Raw genomic sequence first — 11,936 nt, 5'->3', positions numbered from 1 at the left:
CTGAGAAAACTGGAAGTTGCGCTTGAACAGATTGTCGTCACGACACCATAGCAGTGACGACGAGTGTGCATCAGCAGGCTGTGGTCCACGGACCATGCATGGATAGAAGCCTTGAGCAATGGCTTCATCTCTGGACTTGGGTAGAAGATTCTTGAATAGGATGTCTCCCCACGGTCTCTTGATGGCGTTTTTCTCAGCATACTCCTGGGTCACAAATCTGTATTTGAACCATTGTTCCGCCCAATATCTTCGAATCCATTGGATTCGGGTCTTGCGCTGACTGTAATCCTCTTCAGGATCTGTCTTGTACATTTCTGAGAGTTCATCTGGCAGATCTCTGGAGGTCTCACCACGACGCTTTCTGCCACCCTTCCTTGCTGCTTTCTCTGGAGCCATAAACTTTAACTTGAAAGGCTTCAAGGCATTCAAAGGCTTCAAAGGGTTCCGCTTGCTGGACCAACAGGAACTGGCTTCGGGAGAATTTATGTGATGCTGTAAGAATTCTGCAAATGAATGCAGGCTATGAGAACCAAAGGATTCTCCCACGGACATGTACCTGTGACAGCATTAAGGTGCGAGGGAAGGGGAAGAGGTCATATGAATTCTCAGAAGATTTTGAAGATAAATCAGTTTAGAAGACATTGACCTCATCGTGCGAAGACATTCACTCATAGATAAGAAGCTGGTTCCAGATTTGTACGAATCCACAGATCAGTACAAGTGAGGAATCTAACTACTTTGTGAAGCACAAGTGAATATACTAGGCATGTTATGAGATGCAGTATGAGAGAGATCTAGCTTGTGTGAACAGAAACTGCTTGTGGTAGAAAGTGACAAATCCATAGGATCAATGGTGCTGTAAAAAGAGGAAGTTTTATTTACCACACTAAGAAATGCTAGACGAAGTGTAAGATGAGGCCGAGCAGTTCGATCTTCCGTGCCCTAACTTGGCGACGGAGGACACCTACGGCGACGGCGGAGAGGACGATGTCCGCGGTCGGTGTGAAGACGGCGTCGGAGAGGTTGCGGCGAAGTGCTTCGTCGCCAGCGTCGTCGAGGGCTAGCGGTGGCGCTAGGGTTCGTGCGAGGGTGGAAGAAGAGATAATGACCGCTGTGAGTGTGTATTTACAGGTACAGGGGCGGCACTGTGCTATTACACAGGTGCCCCTGGCGATTCGCATCTGAGGAACACGTGGCCATTATGCGGAATTTTGGGGTTTGTTCCACGTCCCACGCACGCCTGGATTGTCGGGTGGTCGTTCCTACTTCTCCGGATTTCATGTGGAGGAATGAGCATTGAAAACGGACTTAATGGTTGTCTCTGTATCTTCTGCTGACAAGGACGTAGAGAAGACATTCGACATTTTCAATAGAATGCATATGACTTGGAGAGATAGAGTTCGAGATAGAAAGCATAGAGAGGTTAGGGTCCGATCACATTCACTTAGTTCAAAATATTCAACACGAAGACATAGCTATAAGTGAATGTTGTAGAGGACAGAACACTAGTATATATATATATATATATATATATCTATATATCAACATAGTGAAGATAATCATGAAAATATGTTGAGATCGAAGCCAAACCAAATGTGAAGACATTGCAAGGTAACACAATGAGTGAAACACTTCAAAATAGAACGTTTACTGGTGGCGTTACCCACCATATAGGAAGTATTAGACCCAGACACGGCGCATAATTATCGTGGTGCTCCGAAGTCAAATTCCACATTAATGTATTCACACTTAGAATGTATGTCTTCATTGATTGAAGATATACTTTACTTTGTGTGTTGCACATCTAAGTCATCAATTTGCATAAGGGTTAGGATGTGTGCCTGATCACAGGACATTTGATGATTCCAGGATATTTAGCTCACACCGTAACTTGCAAAACCTCTTCTCATCCAAGGGCTTGGTGAAGATATCTGCCAATTGCTCTTCAGTGTTGACGTGTATGATATCAATGTCTTCCTTCACAACATGATCTCTGAGAAAGTGATGACGAATTTCAATGTGCTTTGTCTTCGAGTGCTGAACTGGGTTGTTGGCAATCTTGATGGCGCTTTCGTTGTCGCAGTAAAGTGGCACTTGCTTCAGATGAATGCCATAGTCCTTGAGTGTTTGCTTCATCCATAGAAGCTGAGCGCAGCAAGATCCAGCAGCAATGTGTTCAGATTCAGCAGTGGAGAGAGATACACAATTCTACTTCTTTGAAGACCAACATACAAGTGATCGTCCCAGAAAGTGACATGTGCCTGATGTAGACTTGCGATCGACTTTGTCACCAGCATAATCAGCATCCAAAAATGCAACCAGATCAAACTCTGAGCCCTTTGGATACCATAATCCTAGAGTTGGGATGTGAGCCAAATATCGAAGAATTCACTTTACAGCTAAGTGATGCGACTCCTTTGGTGCCGCTTGAAATCGAGCACACATGCAAACACTAAGCATAATATCTGGCCTAGATGCACATAGATAAAGTAAAGAACCAATCATGGAGCGGTATACCTTTTGATCGAACTCTTTACCATTGTTGTCAGGACCCAGATGATGTTTGGCTGGCATTGGTGTTGTGAAGCCTTTGTGGTCTTGCATACCGAACTTCTTCAGGCAATCTTTGAGATACTTCTCTTGAGATATGAAGATGCCATTGCGTTGTTGTCGTATTTGAAGACCGAGGAAGAACTTCAGCTCCCCCATCATGGACATCTGATATTGCTCTTGCATCATATATCCAAACTCTTCACTGTACTTCTGATTGGTGCAGCCGAAGATAATGTCATCCACATATATTTGGCATACAAACAGTTCACCATCATATGTCTTCGTGAAGAGAGTGGGATCTAGGGAACCAGGTACGAAGCCTTTGCTCTTCAGGAAGTATTTGAGTGTGTCATACCAGGCCCGAGGGGCTTGTTTGAGGCCATATAGTGCCTTGTTGAGCTTGTATACCATGTCAGGCTGTTTTGGATCTTCAAAGCAAGGCGGTTGTGCAACATACACTTCTTCTTCAATCTTGCCATTGAGAAAGGCACTCTTCACATCCATTTTATATAGAAGTATGTTATGATGATTTGCATAGGCCAGCAGTATGCGTATGGCTTCAAGTCTAGCCACAGGAGCAAATGTTTCATCGAAGTCAATGCCTTCCACTTGAGTATATCCTTGAGCAACGAGACGAGCTTTGTTTCTGACAACTTGACCATGCTCATCTTGCTTGTTGCGGTTGAAGAGGTTGCGAAGGACACTGACTCTCTGATCTCTCTGGGTTGAGATGCCTTCATTGACCTTGGAGAGCCAGTCCCAGACCAGCTTAGATATCTTCAAAGCACTCACACGGCCATACTGTCCTTTGGTCAGATGACCACAGATGATATTCTTGGCAGTAGAGTCCAGTTGAACGAATTTCTTGACATCAGCAGCAGTGACACCTTCTCCAGCCTAGGGAACGCCGTTCTCGACGACATACCATAGGTCGACGTCAATGGCTTCAAGATGCATGCGCATCTTATTCTTCCAGTAGGGATATTCAGTTCCATCGCAGACGGGGCACGCAGCGGAGACTTTAATTATCCCTGCAGTCAACATAGCTAAAATCCATGTGGTTAAACCGAATCACACAGAAGAAGGGAGCACCTTGCTCTGATACCAATTGAAAGTGCGTTATATCGACTAGAGGTGGGTGAATAGGCGATTTTTATGAAAGTCTTCAGAACATAGAAGTTTTGAAGACAAACGATAAAATTAAACCTATTACCATGCAGCGGAAGGTAGACTACACTAGGCAAACCATAGTCAAGTATTCAATGAAGTGAAAGCACAAAGACTAATAGCAGCTAGGTAGTAAGGATCAGGTAGGAAGATATTGTGAAGCCAAACAGAACACGCAGTCACTCAGTGAAGACAAATGATAGTGCAAACATACAATGACTTCACAAGGAGTAACAGTAAGTAAAGGAAAGTGAAGATGAAACCAGTGACTCGTTGAAGACAATGGTTTGTTGGACCAGTTCCAGTTGCTGTGACAACTGTACGTCTGGTTGGAGCGGCTAGGTATTTAAACCTTAGGACACACAGTCCCGGACACCCAGTCCTGAACACGCAGCTCAGGACACCCAGTCCTCACCGTATTCTCCTTGAGCTAAGGTCACATAGACCTCGCCCAATCACTCTGGTAAGTCTTCAAGGTAGACTCCCAAACCTTCACAGACTTCGTTCACTGGCAATCCACAATGTCTCTTGGATGCTCAGAACGCGACGCCTAACCGGCTGGAGGATGCACAGTCCTCAAGTGTAATAAGTCTTCAGGTCACACAGGAAAGAAGACTTAAGTGATACCCAATTCTCTCTGGCTCTGCTGGTTAGGGCTTTATCCTCGCAAGGAATTCTCTCTCAAAGGCTTCGAGGTGGGTTGCTCTCAAACGACAAAAGCCGTACTCTCAATCTGAGCAGCCAACCATTTATGGTTGTAGGGGGTGGGCTATTTATAGCCACTTGGCAAGCCGACCTGATTTGTCCAAAATGACCCTGGGTCACTAAGGAACTGACATGTGTTCCAACGGTCAGATTTCAAACTCACACGGCAACTTTACTTGGGCTACAAGCAAAGCTAACTTGTCCGACTCTGGACAAGATTCGCTCTCATAGTCTTCACTCGAAGACATAGGTTTTTGGTTTAGGCATCACTTCAGTCATTCTGACTGGTTCTCTTGGACCCCAGTTAACAGTAAGGTGGTTCCTATGACTCAACACAAAAGAAAAAGAACTACGAAAGATCTAAGTCTTCGAGCTCCATAGGCTTCATATAGTGTCTTCTCTTGTCATAGTCTTCAATGTGAATACCTTCATATACCACTTTTGACTCCAATGTCTTCATACATTTTTAGGGGTCATCTCTGGTAGTAAAACCGAATCAATGAGGGACTTCTACCTGTGTTATCCTGCAATTCTCACAAACACATTAGCCCCTCAACTAGGTTTGTCGTCAATACTCCAAAACCAACTAGGGGTGGCACTAGATGCACTTACAACTTGTATTTAGGAACAGAGAGAGTACATATTAAAGAAGAACGTAAGAGGAACATGGTAAAGAAGAGCAAGCAGATTTTGGATAATAAAATGTTGGTTGCGCAGTGCCCACACATGATGAACCAGAGCGCATTAAGAATGCAACTCCCAGCTGTCTCTCGACCATTTCAGGCGGTTGGATGAAGATCCTACGTCTCCTAACCCTTCTTCTTCCTTGTCTCTGATTCTTCCCATACAGAACACCCCATGGGCCGCCGGTCGGACCACCGGCCCCCACCGCCTGTGTTCCTCCGCCACCCCCACCCCCCAACCCCCACCCGGGTCGAGTTTTCTTCGTTCGGCGAGGCCCCACAACCACCCGAGCCCCTTCGATCGCACCGGCGAACTCCAGTGAGCTCTGAAAAATCGACTGACCCAATTTTGAAATTTAGTCTACTGTGATTTAACTAGTGTGGAATATAAAAGGGGAAAACCATAAGCATTGGGAGTATAGTATTGAGCATGCCATGGCGGATCTGAAGGTGCAAACCGGACAAAGGCAACTTCGCAACCAAGACAAGAAATCAGAGTAAAGAAGTGGCGATCTATTTTCTTGCTGCGATAAATAAGTTGAGCAGATACGAAAGAGTACCGCCTCTGGTGCGGCGCTGTGTACGCATCTGCTGAGAATTTGACGGTGCTGCGGTAGCGATGGCTGTCGGTGGCGTGGAAGAAGATCTAGGAGGGTAGACGGTGGCGGCGGGGCGCGGTGGACGAGACGGTCGTAGGAGCGGCGCCGGCAAGGTGGACGACCACGGGGATGAAGCGAGAGGACGGGATGCAAGGATCCCGGTCCGAAGCCGTGGATGAGACAGGTCGATCTCTTGTAATGGACGGCGGCGTCGGGGTATCAGCTCCGGCATGGTGGAGGAGGACGGCGGTGGATGGGGTGGCGGACGGAGGAGGGTGGGGTGGAGAGGGTGTTTTGGCGCCCACGGAGTACGAATGGGGAAAAGGGAGGTAGAGAGGAAGGGGGAACCATGTATTCAGGGCGCGCTTGTCTCAAATGTGAGGAAATTTACAAACTTAGCCCCCGTTTCAAATTTGTACTACATCACAGCAACATTAGTCGGTCAGGGATAGGACGGTAATCTCGCATACACCGAATATTTGCCGACGAGAGTTTGTTTTTGGCGCCCACCGTGTATGGATATGAATCGGGGAGGGAGTCGATTTCGGCCGAGGACACACTATGTTTTGGCGCCCACCGTGTATGAATCCGGGTGAGAGGCGGTTACGTCACGTTTGGGTGAAATTACAAACCTACCCCTATCGAAACCTATAGAAATCCTGCAGATAGGCTTTGCGTGGTAGGGATAGGCAGTAGTGATTTCCATCTCGCATATTTTGGTTTCGGGCGGTTACTGCGACTTTCCCCGCTTCGTTCAAATTTTGCAGAGTGCACATTTACCATGCCAACTCAATTCGAATCCCGTTAGTATTCTATTTTTTTCCAGGCGGGATCCATTTTCAATTGGAATTACATTCTATATACATCATTTTTTTATATATACTTTCAAAATTACAACAAAGAATTCTGCTTCTTTATATGTATAATATGATTTACAAATACAATGATCTCGAAATCTTAAGGTTGAATTCGTAAAAATTTAACCAAATTATGTTCTACTAAAATGTATGGATCTGTAATATCTACATATTAAATAACATAGATGTGCGTGAATTCATATGAGTATGCATGTTTGATAGATCAATTTTGGTTCGAGTATGGGTTACATGTATCATCATCTCGAATTCAAATATTTGAATCCTTTTTTGTTCACTCCTTTCACGCCCATCTCTCTCGCATGCATGCTCCTTCAGGTAGCTATCACTCTCTTTTCTCCAGCTCACCCGCACACTCACTTCATGTTTCTCCTATCCTCACAAACATGGTCTCTCAACGTCTCCCTTGAGAAGTGTCACACTCTCCCTATCATTATACATAACACGGTTTTCATTATCTTTCACGTCTATACTGTTCTCTGGTATCACTCGGTACCTAAGCTGTCTTGTTCACCACCACACACACAGTCTCCACTCGTCTTTCACTTTGTCTTTCTCTCTATGGGATTCTCTCACACACCCTATATGTCTCTACATATGACTCATACCACTAAAATTACTCTCTCTCTCTCTCTCTCCTGTAGACAAAACATTTGTTACGGTCTCCTTTTCATCTCCATCCCAGACTGACATTATTCATTTGTTTACCGATCAGACAACCCCAACTACCGTCTCCTCTCTCTCTCTCACACAGACACACACACACAACTCCTGCTTCCACTCCCCTTCCCGACTACTGTCTCTCTCTCTCACACACAAAACTCTCGCTTTCGCACCTGACTCGTATTTCTCTCACAAACATTTATCGACTAGCTAGCCTCTAGATAGGTTTATACACCCGCACACTCGTGCTTCCACCATCGCATACATGTCTCTCTCCTGCTCCTTGTATCTATGTAGATTTTTCTTCCCTTCTTGAGACACGCCCTCTCGATCGTGCACACACACACTATCGCCTCATTTTAAGATGATACCTATCGCACACACACTCCTTATGTACTTGTCACACATGCACTCCGTCCTCCTCCACTCTCCATCTCTCTCACACACACATGGGCTTTTTGCAACAACTAGCAAGATGCCCATGCGTTGCACGGAACATCAAGATGCATTTGTATGAGTAGTTTATCTTGTGGGGGAAAAGGATGAACGAGGGAAGGCCTTATTTGCAAATGTGGAGAGGGGTGTGGGTATCTTTTTGCAAAATCGCCATAGTTTCCTTCCTATCCGTCAGATATAGATCGGACGACCTATATTGTAGGATGGCAGGCACACGATCATCACCGACAATGCTTTTTATAAGAGTAGGGATAAAAAATAGAGTTGGTGATGATGGTGGGCCTGCCATCCTGCAATGTAGGTCGTCCGATTTATATCTGACGGATAGGAAGGAAAATACGGCAATTTACCCGCACTCTTCACCACATTTGCAGATAAGGCCTTCCCTCGTTCATCCTTTTCTCCCACAAGATCTTCATGTTCCGTGCAACGCACGGGCATCTTGCTAGTAAGAGTAGAAATTAGACATATACCACTTCTCGAATCTTGAAACCAACAACATTCCTCCCTTATCTCATCAAAACCGCCAAAGGAATATATTTTGAGTGAAACATAACATATTTTTAGTGATATACATATTTCAAAACTAGACTTTTTTTCTATCAAATCGGTGAATATGTATTAATCTACTTTGATCATGTGGCAACGCATTGGCACATTGCTAGTAGTTATTATAATTTTTTGGACACCAGACAAACGGTGGAGTACAAATACGAAGAGAAGAGGCGCACGCACGCAGTCGGCCTCTCGCTGTCTCGCACACATGAGTGTTACGTAAAGGCGACGTTAACAAATAAACCCTAAAACCCTAGGTGCACGATTGCTGCATTCGCGGGTACCGGGTACGTGGTGGAGCACCTTTGTAGGAATAGTCAGCTCGCGTGATAATTTGATACATAGGAGTTGATGGTCGGGACCACAGGTGAACGACTTGGAGCGCGGTGGCTCGCCAGTTGCCACAGATCGAGTAGCCACGTTTAAAATATCGTTTTTTAGCAGGGTTAAGAGTTCCGATTTTCAATGGTGTGTTATAAGTAGTAAGTAGTTTTTAGAACGATTGGTATGGAGCGAAAATGGAATTCATAGTACTACGTACCTCCTTGGCATATGGTTGTATGTTTTTTTTTGCGATGGAGGTTGTATGGGTTTATGTTGCGAGATGTTGAACCTGGTAGTTCTAGGGCAAATACTATGGTTTAGATTTAGATGCTGGTTTTCAGTAATGAAAATCGGAAGGGGAAACCCTTCTTTGATTAAAAAAAACTACTACCTCCATTCTGGTTTACTAGTCCCCATCGTACTTTGGGTCAAAGTTTGTCCATGAATTTTACTTGTAAAATGTGAATGGAAAACGAGATTTTGTTATACCCAAACAAAAAAGGACTGGAGGGAGTGATTTCTCTAACACGAACACGACCTCTCATAGCGCAGGCATTGAACCGGCGCGCCGGCCAAGAGGGCCGCACTCGCTGCAGGCCCGGCTGAGCACGCCTCCTCGCCGCGTGCAACCAGCTTAAGACTGCCCCGCCTGCCTTCATTGAATCCGCACATGTGCCGACAACACGTCCTTCCGTGTGCCGGCAGGCATTTTAGAACACAAAATGACTAAAATATAATTAATTTACGCATGGTCTTGACTTGTTGTGCTCGCACTGGTAGCAGGAACTAGTAGAGGATTTTATTTATTTATAACTCTCCTCACATTTTTTTGGCTTTGAAGTGAATCATGGTTGTGGACATTATGTATGAATGTGCAGATATCTGTGAACATGAGTTTGATGTGGAAGTTGAACTTGGAATGTCGGGCTTGCGCGTGGACTACACCATGTCCAATGCTTCATCTGTTATTGTTTGGAAAGTAATTGCTGTTATTACATGACCCGAAAAAAACATTTTGTGCCACATCAGTAGATGCATGGACATCACAACAGGCATGCTGACTGGATAAACATTTGAACCTAGCTATTATGAAGGAAATTTTGTATTGACAACAGTTTTAGATAGCAGGAGACCTAGCCTGATTTGCCTCTGCTAACTTATTTCTGGCTTCTTCCATCTCTTCTTTGGCTTGGGTGAAGAGGACATCTGATTGCTCTTTTCGCTTCTTCAGGAACTCAGCTACATTCTCAAGGGCTACTGCACGCTTTCTTTCAGCCTTTACTAATGCCACGAGGACACGAACAACTGACGACTCCACCTGGCTTGTGTGTAATCCAGCATCATCTGGGAATTTGCACCTTGTGTCTAATCCAGCATCATTAGGGAACTGACACCTTGTGTGTAATCCAGCCTCATTTTGGAAACATGATCTCGAGGTTGACCATACTTCCCTCCTCGCAGGAACTGCATCCTGACATGAAGTTACTTCTTTTTTAGATCAATACTCAAAGCAACCTAGATGCATTTAGTAGAAGCCAGATAAATAGAACTCGGAGAAGTGAATTCAAAAGGAAAAAAACTACAAGGTGAGAGCACCCACTTCCTACATCAAGCTAAAAACGAAAGCATTAGGATGATTAAGACTCTTCTTATTACACATCGAAGAACACCACGCTTAAGAGAAACAGAAACTAAAACATATACACATCGAAGAACACGAGGCTACACGAAAGTAATTGAAAGGGTGTTACTTACCAAAGCTCGTTTTACAGGTTCGGTGCAGCTCCTCTTTAACTTGCCACACTCCTTGAAGATGTCCCGAATATCCCGTGTTTGGTCTTCATTGCTCCTCTGCATGTTCGCACCCGTGGTTTTAAAATGTCAACATGGCAAGAAAAATATACTACTAGTAATACTCGCGCATCTTGTGGGCAACATTAAAGCACTCGTCTGCAATGTTAGAGCATCTCCAACAGAATCGCAATGCGCGGCGCTTTAAAAAAGCGTTTACTGTGCTGAGATTGAGAAGTAGATACTAGAGAGTAGAGGATAGTTCTCAGCATAGATAGATAAAAAAAAGATAATTCAACTACTCCTCGTCATCCGACTCCTCCTCGGTGATGTCCTCCTCCGATGTCTGACTGTAGGCATGAAGATACCGATCGTTGTTGGATTCCCAGGGCGACGCTGCTCCTAGCCTCATGTTGAATTGAGCGTCCGCTTTTCGCCTACGCTTGTCCTCGCGATAGGCGGCTCGCTCCGCCCTCCTCTTATCCCTCTCCGCCCTCCTTTGCGCGTAGAACTCGCGCTCGTTGATGATGTCTTGCGGGAAGTGTTGGCGCCACAGCGCCATGGCTTCCTCTTCCATCTCGGCGATGCCGAGACGGTGCTCCCGCCTTCGGTTGTCGTGACGATCCTCGTCGGTGCTAAGCCGCGGCAGAGGCGTGAGCTCCTGCGCCCGCTCCCGCATCGGCATGTTGGGGAAGTTCAATGTTCTATGAGGCCACCGGAGGCGCCACACCGCCGCGCCAAAGCGCGGGCGGCCTCGTTGGCGGTGTCGAAATTGCCGAGGCCGAGGCGCATCCCACGGAACCGGATCTCGGCGGAGAAGCCGCCGGAGGGGCGCGTGCGGACGCCGCGGTATCCCCAAGTTTCCCGCCGACGTGGCGGCATGGTGGCGTGGCGGCAGCGAGGCGAAAAAGAGCGGTGAGAGAGCGGTGGCAAGGTACAGAGCGGGGAGAGAGCGGTGGCAAGGCACAGAGCGGTGGGAGGGCGTTGGATTTTATAAAGCGCATCGGACGCCGCACGCCAAAACTAGTGCACGCCCGGCCGCTTTTTTTCACGCGCGCGCGATCCTTTCCCGACGTCTCTGCTATATCTAATCTCTTCTCTACTGTAATATTTATTTTATATTTAATATTTAATATTTATCTCTACTTCCTTTACTGTCTACTTTTTTTCTCTATACTTTTTTTTCTTGCAATATAGGCTGTTCGATTTATATCTGATAGATAGGAAGGAAACAAATGGAAATTTTGCAAAAAGATACCCATACCCCTCTCCAGATTTGCAAATAAGGCCTTCCCTCGTTCATCCTTTTCTCCCTCAAGATAAACTACTCATACAAATGCATCTTGATGCGTGCAACGCATGGGCATCTTGCTAGTTCTAAAAACCTTTCCATCATTTGCCACACTACTGGTTGCAGATGAAAAACCTACCCAAGCACAGCACGATACAGGAGCGACGCACAATTACAAGCTGATATTCTGTTGGACAATGGAGGCTATAACCAATTACTTTTACGGGAACAATAGCACCCAGGAAATTTGAAGGGTAGGTATGAACAAAATTGA

The 11,936-nt window shown here is 45.6% G+C and overlaps 1 pseudogene; it reads right to left on the bottom strand.

Moving 5' to 3' along the window:
* Positions 1-10,587: 10,587 nt before the first annotated feature.
* On the bottom strand, positions 10,588-11,253 carry LOC125546588 (annotated as a pseudogene).
* Between the last annotated feature and the right edge of the window lie 683 nt (positions 11,254-11,936).

This window comes from Triticum urartu, chromosome 3 (assembly GCF_003073215.2).
Source record: "Triticum urartu cultivar G1812 chromosome 3, Tu2.1, whole genome shotgun sequence".
NCBI lineage: Eukaryota > Viridiplantae > Streptophyta > Magnoliopsida > Poales > Poaceae > Triticum > Triticum urartu.
Note: the sequence above shows the minus strand (reverse complement) of the source record. Positions and strands in the feature narration are given on the sequence as shown.